This window comes from Oreochromis niloticus, linkage group LG6, assembly GCF_001858045.2.
Source record: "Oreochromis niloticus isolate F11D_XX linkage group LG6, O_niloticus_UMD_NMBU, whole genome shotgun sequence".
NCBI lineage: Eukaryota > Metazoa > Chordata > Actinopteri > Cichliformes > Cichlidae > Oreochromis > Oreochromis niloticus.
Genome location: NC_031971.2, coordinates 20,171,129 through 20,179,674, shown reverse-complemented (window position 1 = coordinate 20,179,674; position 8,546 = coordinate 20,171,129). Strand labels below are relative to the sequence as shown.

Here is an 8,546-nt window from a genome sequence, read left to right as displayed (position 1 = left end):
AGGTATATTATAAGCAGGAATGTGAAGAGACCTTGACTAACCCTCATTAAAGATGTGAGGCCATATAGCATGTTGCCCAAATGTCCTTGAATGTTCTCTAACATGACACATCTCTGAGCGAGTGTATAAAAAAGCATTACTCCCACTAGACCTTACACTGGATATTGACTAATGTGAGAAACATGAAACGTGTGACACTGAGAGCTTACTCAAATGAAGCACAACAAACAGTTGACACATTTTAGTTGATTCAAATTGTTCAGTGTTTCTCATTAAATGTGTGAGCTTATAAAGCATGCTGACTAAACAACTTTGTTTGACCTCGAGTAGGACCCTTCTCAGAGTAAAACTATAGTCGTAAAGCGAAAGAATTGATTCCCCTATGTCGTGCATCAGATATTGATTACTGTAAGAACAGCTGCGTGTTTGACACTGACAGCTCACTCAAATGAAGCACAAATAAATGGTTTGTCTCAGTTAATTAACTCTGTTCATGCAGTCAATATTACAAAACATTTATGGTATATTGGTTTTGTCTATTTAATATCTATTTCTAGTTATGATTTTTCATTATTTTCCGCTGTCACTGCAAAGACTATATTTATATATATTTTCTTAAATTTACTGATCTGGTTTCCCCATACAGAATTTTCTTGATGAACATACTCATCAATCTTCAAGTAATTTTAACATAATTTGAATCCAGGTAACTGAATTCGGTAGTTGACTAGTCATTATGTAATTGCAGTAGTATTGTTTTAACATGGAGAAATAATATTTTTGCGCACCTTGGCGTTAAAATTCTCCCTGATTCATAAATATTTAAGATACTGAGATCAATACTTTATGATGCCATAAATACATACATAGTATCTTGCAATGAATTGGACATTCTGCAGGTAATCTCTAGTCACAAAATATGAGGTGCTCTTGTTGTGACAGGTATATTCCAAAAAAGCTCCTTATAATCTTTCTGTGAAAAATGGGGCTTTTCTGCCTGGTATCACTGTCCTCATGTGGTCAGCTATTCTGCTGTCATGGTCTGCTTTCTGGGCACATTGCAAATATTTAAAAGTGAAAACTATCGGTTTTATTTGTTCCTTTTTAAAAAAAAAAAAATCTTCCTTAGTTTTGGACATGCCAAGATAATACAATGTACAAGTTTTAGTTAAAAAGATAGACACAATTCCCTATAATCAATGAAGATGTGTGGCTAAAATAAAATTGTGTCATCTGAACTCTACAATCTGTTTTAAAAATACCTGATTTCTAGAAGAATTGTGATGCCTGTTGTTTAAATTTAAGGATGAAATCACCTCAGACATAGATTTGACAATAAAAATATTAACAATAATGAAACAGCAATACAAAAGTATTTACAAAAATGGATCCAATAATTATATTACACTGTAAAGAAAATGTCATATTTAACTAATTTCTGCTGTGTCCATAGGTCAAACACGACTTCAAGGTGTTTCTGATGACATACAACATTGTAGGTAGAAATGCCTGTTTACAGCTGTCTTGAAACTTAAACTCAGTGACATACCTTTCTGTTTTATGGCAGACAGCTTCTGCCAGTCTAGTCTGTTAAAAAACTAGTCAGTAGGCTGCAGGGCATTGTCGTATGTCTTTCCTGGGAAATAACCTCTCAGCTGACATCAGACAGACAGAATCTGATGAGACTTGTGGATAACAACTTAAAGGATAACCGCACCCTTAAATTCTGCTAGAAGCCTCTCTTCTGGTGTATCCTGTGTGTGACGTGGGGCTTGGGAGACACTATCACCCTGCGTTGCATGGATGCCAACAGCTATGAGAACCTTCTGTCAAACTACTTTTTATAAGAAAGTCTGGAGGAGGTTTGACAATCACTGCTTGTGTTCTAGTGGAGCTAGAAGTGCTTGGCTTGGTAGTGTATGTTTCCTGTGTGTAGCTCTATGTAAGTAATTATTTAAATAATGAATTCAGTTTAATTCATAATTTAAATTAATTATTATTGTGGGGATAGGTTAATTGGATAATCGAAATTGTCACTAGGTGTGAATGTGCGAGGGAATGTGAGTGTGAATGGTTGTCTGTCCCTGTGTGTTGGCCCTGCGACAGACTGGCGACCTGTCCAGGGTGTACCCCGCCTCTCGCCCTATGACAGCTGGGATAGGCTCCAGCACCCCCCGCGACCCTGAAAAGGATAAGCGGAAGCGAATGGATGGATGGATGGATTAAATAATTAAAGACAGCCCTATCCCGTTTATAATATGTGACATTAAGAGGAGAACAGGTTTTTCATTTTTCAGATAGATTTAGGATTCAACTCTTAAATCTGTTACTTTACATCATGTGCTGATTGACAAAAAGGGTTCTTTAAAAAAAGAAAGAAATTAACATGAGCATCCAAAACCTTTGATCTGTAGTAACATCTTATAAAAACAGCATGCATTCCTTAGTAAGTAACACGGTAAGTACTAGAAACTTTTGAGTGCTTAAGCAATGCAAGCGCAGCCCTGATACACTACCATCTGTGGCAAAGTGTGGGCTTTAAAACTAATATATACCAATATATATTAGTTTGGTATATGTATAGGCTACAGCTTAACATATCATGAACTGCACAAAAGTATTTCCAGTGTAGTAAACCTAATTTGTAAATTTGGGCTCATTTGACATTCATGGTACAATAAGTTGTCGTGCACAATGCAATAATTTTGCCCATTTCTGCTATCAATTACAGCATGTTTATTTTTATGAAGAATGTCTATGAAAAATGTGTCAGCTAGTACTTAGGGTACAAATGACTAATTTTTTCCATGGCTTCTTTAAATTTGACTTTGGGCACATCTTCAGGGGTTCCACAGCTCAAAACAGTTCTGTTGTTTGAAAAAGGTTCATTAGGCAATTAGAATGTTTTGTGGCATCAATCTGCATCATTCTCTGCAAGCAAATGGTCGCTCTCTGCGGGGGTGTATATTACTGCCAGAATACTTGGAAAGATGATTTAATGTTTCCATTTGACTGCCAGTCTGCAACAATGTCACATTAATTGATTGAATCTATTTTGAAGTGCTAACTCGATTGAAAACAATGTGTGCAGTGCAGCTGAACACATCTTGAAATCAAACAGAGGGCTTATGGCATACCCTTATTTCATGTGAGAAAATGCACCATCACTACATTTAGTCTTTCAAATGGGTGCCTGCTGATGATGCGCTTCCCTCCCACCGACTAAAAGGCTGAGATGACCTTTGTGGGTGTTGCCAATTTCGTTCTTCCAGTTCAAGCTCATTTCAACATGATATGGCCTAAGAAAAAACAAACAAAGAAAAGAAAAATTATAATATAATTTTCTACCGAAAAACTATTGTTAAATCTAGCAAAGGTATAGGAATTGTAACATTATTGTTCCTATATCTCAAGAATTAACCAATATTATAAATTTTAGCAACTCTGAACACGTTTTCACTTAAATGTAATGTGAATTATGCTGCTAAACACAAAAGTTAACCTTTGCTGGGGGTAGTTCTGAAGAACATTTGAAAAAAATCGTCCCAGAAGTTGCATGAATATATTATTGGAGACATTGCTTGTATATGTGTGGTGCACAGATATTCATCTTTTATTTTAACAAAAGGGCTTGCCACTGCTTTGCACAATTCATTTCAGTACCAAACACGTATTCAATTAGCTTTTGTCTCGTGTCTTCAAGTGCTGCAGTGATTTGCATTTGTTTTCCACGCAGCGCCTTCACTGTCTGCAACGATATATATATATGAAAACAGGGTAAAACACTAAAAGACAATCAATGTCTGTGGTGCCTACTGATACAGAAAAATAAAACAAGCAAACAAAATCGACAGCCGCAGCCGTCACAATCTATCGAATTATACCAGGTTAAAACAAATTAAAATACACTGATGTGTCGGGCCCTTTGCCCACAGCCAGAAATCCACTCGGCAAAGCAGCAGCTCGGTACTCTGTAAATAAAAGCAGGAGATGACTTGCACTGGACAGTAAAAACACAGCAGGAGTATCTCTCCCACCTGTCTTCAACTGTATTGTTTTAGTTACCTGTCCACAAGTCCGCATCACACCCTAATAAACATTGGTCAGTGGCAGTGGAGTCCACTACACGGTTCTCACAGGAAAGCAATGTTTCCCACCTACAAGGGTGCAAATAACTTTAAATCTCTGCCAAACAGCCAGAACTCAAGTGGTACATTTTCTATGACCTACCGTTCTAACAGAAAGCTATGGGGCCCGCATCAAGCTTTCATAAAAGAAGTTAAAAGTGCAAACTTGCCCGGCTTGGACCAAGCACTCGCAGCTTCAGGTTTGCTCCAGAGAATACCTAATTCTTCTTCTTCTTGTAAGTATTATTGGCGGTTGGCAAACAACTGCATGGTGCATTACCGCCACCACTGGTATGGAGTGTGGACAGGAATCACGCCAAAAAAACCAAAAACAAAACAAAAAAAACAAAACCTTCATATCCTTCCAAACAACCTTCCTTCTCTCAAAAACTGAAACAAAGCCTGATAACATTTATCCCCCGACTCCTTCTGTAACAACCCAACAAGATCCAATTTCATATTAATGTTACTGAGATTTCGGACCAGTTGTCTCCTCTCTACCTTATACTTCTGACACTGCAAAATAACATGCTCCAAAGTTTCTTCCTCTCCACAATAATCACATTTCCCTGAATTATGTTTCCCCATCAAGAATAGTGTAGAATTCAAACCCGTATGTCCAAATCTCAGTCTTGACACCACCACCTCCTCCTCTCACCTACTCCTTCTTGTGGCTCTCCTTACTCCCACCCCCTTTTGAATTTTATATAACCACCTTCCCCTCCTTTCTTCTTCCCACTGTTTCTGCCATCTACCCCTCATTTCTAGCTTAATAATACTCTTTACTTCCACCTGACCAAAATTCACCGCCAGATCAACTATCTTATGATTAGTGGCTTCCTTTGCTAACCTATCCGCTGCTTCACTCCCCCTTACCCCATAGTGAGCCGGGACCCATACAAACACTACTGACAGACCCATCATATGTATCCTGAAAAGAGTTTGCTGAACCTCTATTAAAATATCTGACCTACCTTTCGAATGACCGTTCTGTAGACTGACCAAGGCTGCACTTGAATCTGAACAAATAATTGCTTTCAATGGCCTCAAATCTTCCACCCACTACCACTAATAGAATTGCTATCATTTCTCCTGTAAACACAGACAATCCATCATTAATCCTCTTCCCAATTTCCAGAATACCTAATTGCCTACACCTGAGCTTATGAAAGGGGCAAAAAACAGCTCCGCCTACCAGGGGCGGTTCCCAGACTCAGGTCTCACCTGTCACAGGTAGCATGAAAGATTTTTTCTCGATTGTACAAATGTGGTGTAAGTAATGGATAAAAGGAACTGTTTGTATATAACTGGACATGAATAACTTGAGCTTATTATATATTATACTTGTATACGGTTCTTGTAGAGAACTGGTTCTCAGTAGTCCAACTCCTTGGAATCGTCAGTCTGCCTGCCTATCAATCCCACTTATCGGTTCTTGCACTCTCACTATAGTCAGGTGATTTCAGTTCATGTGTTGGAGGAGGAAAATAGTGGCGTAGTGTACAGCATGCATATGGGCATTACTTTTATTTTAATTGCATAAAACGATGAGAGTGCGATGGTAAAGTAGAGACTGCTCCAGGACAGAAACAACTGCATTATACTGTTAACACAACTTCAGCTCTTCGCAAGCGCCCGCACAGACAGCATGCTAACGCTAAGCTAGCCAAGAACCCAGAGTGATGTTAAAGCTGAGTAAATGCTGACCCCAGCCCAGCACCGTGATAAAGTGAGCTGTCATTTGTGGTGAAGGCAGCCGCTGCTGAACTTCAACTGGAAACAACCTGAAGAGCAGTCAGGCTGCAGCCTTCATTTCCCCACGCACCAGGGATAGTGGAATTGGCTCAGTTTGTGCCCAGTATACCATTTTTGGTTTCTTCTGACCACTTCTCATGCTAGAGCCTTCATCTAGCTCGGAATTTTCTCCAGGACCCAGGTCAGATTGACTACTTTTTCTTTTCAAATATGTATTAATATTTTATTGCTATCAACGCTGTCATCTCACAGCATGACTATTATGTAAATTCTTCTTCTGTTTTAGTGGCAGTTGGCAACTTATTTAATTAGAGCAGGTAGTTGTAGTGCCCTCTAGTGAAAGAGAATGCAATTGTTCTGCCTGTTACTCAGGCCAGTCGTTTAGAGTACTAATCAGGTGGAACCAGATAATCTTCCATGGCACACTTGATCATTTCTCGCAGCACACCTACGTGCCGCAGCACAGTGGTTGGGAAATACTGGTATAACAGATGTCTTTATCCTGGGTGTAACTAAGTAACGTACTGCAATAATTGTGTGCAATAATTACTTTTTTGAATAACACTGATCACAACAAAAAGGGGGAATATCTCCAACATGCACAACCATTTGACCATGCAGCATGTAATTGATTTGCATGAATGTAATGCCTTTGATATGCTGCTCAGAGATGGTGGTGACTCTCAAAGTGGAGCCAATGAGAATCAATAAGGGAGTCGATAAGGAATCGAATCGATAAGTGATATCCACAATTGAATCGGAATTGCTAAATTCGTATCAATTCCCATCCCTGATTATACTATAGCATATATTCTAACTAACCAGGCGACTCACTCTCGTTGTCTTGACGATACTTTCTTAAAAGATATAACATGTTTCAACTTCAGCTTGGGAGAAAGCCCAATGTGCAATTTAACAGTGGGATCAGAGGTCAAATGTGAAATGATATTTGGATGCAAACTATGTGATATTTAAATACCCACATGCCAAAATTATTCCCTAAAGGCTGCAAACATAAACAAAGTTAGCAAAATTTTAAGCATAGTTTTAAAGCTTAGGAAAAGTTTGACCTTATTTGACCTTGAAGAAGAAGTCAGAGATCCAAAGTAACGTGATATTTAAAATCCCCATAAATTATTCTCTATATGCCTACATGTTGTCAGTGCAAACAATAGCATTAAGAAACATTGTTTTAAATAGCATTATTATGGCTTTGACCTTCATATCAGTCTATTGACAATGAAGATGAGGTCAGAGGTCAAATGTGACATGGTATCTTAAATCTTTATACAGTACTTTCTATATGAATACAATACACACCACATTTGTAAAAATCATTGTTTTTAAGTTGTACGGCTTTTTGTCAGTTTTGAACCAATAAATCATTAAGCTGACCTTGAAGACCTTGATGGATGTAAGACAAATTTTAATAGATTGTTTACATGACCCCACTCTACACTCCTACAAAGTTTTATCAGAATTCATTCAAAACTTTTTGAGCTATCGTGTTCACAGACAGAATATTGATATGCACACATGAACGCACACATGCTGCCAAAAACATAAGCTCCTTGGTGGAGGTAATCAAAGCAAGCCATTTCATTCATAAAATAGTCAACTAGATAACTTCTGCTTGAAAAAGTATGCAGGTATTGCCAATATTGTATTAGATATGGATCTTAAAGTTTGTCTTTACATACATTGCTTCCAGACTTTGTGATTTTTTCGCTTGTAATTTAAAAAGGTCATGTGCTGTGTTCTGTGAAATCTGTTTCACAAACTGGGAAATGGGCAGACCCACTGAGAGCCTTAAAGCATCATTAGAAATGTTAAGGTGATTTTTCAGGGACAAGGGAATAATCAAAAAAGGGGGAAGGACAAGATTGAATTGTACACATATGTATAAATATATCTGTAGCCTTAACCGTTGACTAAAAATTATCCAGCCATCCATTCAACCTTCAGTCATCAAGGAAAAATGTATATTCTCTGACCAGTTGAAGGTGAAATCAATCACAAAGAGGATGCTGTGAAAACTGTTACAACAATTACTTCAGTCACTAGCAGATGGCCATGGTCGCCTGTAGTTTGTCTGCAAACACTTGCTAACTAACCACTGAATGGTCATAAATCTGTGAAGAATGGGAGTCAAACCAGAAACAGAAAATATTTACCTTCAAAGTAAAAGCTGTGCGTTAACCCTGTGCAGGGCCTAAGGTGTTGCCCCACCTGGTGCCACCATTTTCATTCACCTTGATAAATGGCAAATGGACTTGTTCTTATATAGGGCTTTTCTACTATAACTGAGCACTCAAACTCGAAGCACTTACAACAGGGACTGTTTTCTATGTTGTTTTCTTTTTAACACTTACACTTTCTTTTTAACATGGATATGCAAACCTCTCCTATAAAGTGTTTCATAGGAGCTTTCCTTGATTTATCAAAGTCCTGCAAGACAATCTGCAACACTATGGTGTCAGGGGCACAGCAGTTTGATTTAAGAAGCTCTATGTATGTATGACATCAAAACATATATGTAAATGTGAATAAATATGTACCATTTGTATATTTAATGGTACTAAATATAAATTGTAAAACTATCACACTTGGAGTCCCACAAGGATCAATATTAGTTCTTTTCCTCTTTCTTTTAAATGTCAATGC

At 37.9% G+C, this 8,546-nt stretch overlaps 1 long non-coding RNA gene across 1 annotated transcript; it reads right to left on the bottom strand.

Moving 5' to 3' along the window:
* Nucleotides 1-3,321: 3,321 nt before the first annotated feature.
* Nucleotides 3,322-5,258, bottom strand: LOC109202446 (uncharacterized). Its single transcript, XR_003220610.1, has 4 exons — nt 5,102-5,258; nt 4,231-4,415; nt 4,066-4,157; nt 3,322-3,971 (listed from the first exon to the last, which is right to left on the bottom strand). It is a non-coding gene; the product is annotated as an uncharacterized LOC109202446 (long non-coding RNA).
* Between the last annotated feature and the right edge of the window lie 3,288 nt (nt 5,259-8,546).